Raw genomic sequence first — 615 nt, 5'->3', positions numbered from 1 at the left:
TTAGCAAAACATAAATTCAAATTCAAATGCCAGAACAAAATAAAACATTATATTAGGCAGGGAAGATTTCCGTATTTTCATCTTCTACTCTAACAGAACATTTTATCCATTGTCAGTTGCATACACATTTTGAAATTGTGCAATAAATGTGATATTGGAGAAGATAAATGTTGTAGCTGATCAGTATTCCTACCCTGTCCCTTTGTTAGGCTTTGGAAAAGTAAATATTTGGAACAACTTTTAGAAGAGTAACTGTTTTATTACTTTTTCTCTATCTACATATTTCTGTGTTTTTTTAAAAATTGAATCATAATTGATTATACATATTTTTGGGACTCACTGCTGACATATGTTGATCAAATCACTATTACTAGTATGTATATTGTTACCAGTTGTACTTATTCTTTATGCCTCTTGTCCAATCTCTCCCTATCCCCTTTTCCCTTCCCCCTCCCACCACTGAAAATTCTAGATTTCTTCTTTTCCTCTGAAAGAGTAATGGTTATTCTGTTGATTTGTTACCTAGATGATCTGTCCAATGCTGAGAGGTGTGGTCAGGTCCCCCACTATTATCATAGAGCAGATGCTTCTTCTGTCACTCTGGAATGGGCTTTG

This window comes from Galeopterus variegatus, unplaced genomic scaffold, assembly GCF_000696425.1.
Source record: "Galeopterus variegatus unplaced genomic scaffold, G_variegatus-3.0.2 Scaffold8696, whole genome shotgun sequence".
Taxonomy (NCBI): Eukaryota; Metazoa; Chordata; class Mammalia; order Dermoptera; family Cynocephalidae; genus Galeopterus; species Galeopterus variegatus.
The sequence above is the reverse complement of the archived record's forward strand: the minus strand, read 5'-3'. Positions refer to the sequence as shown.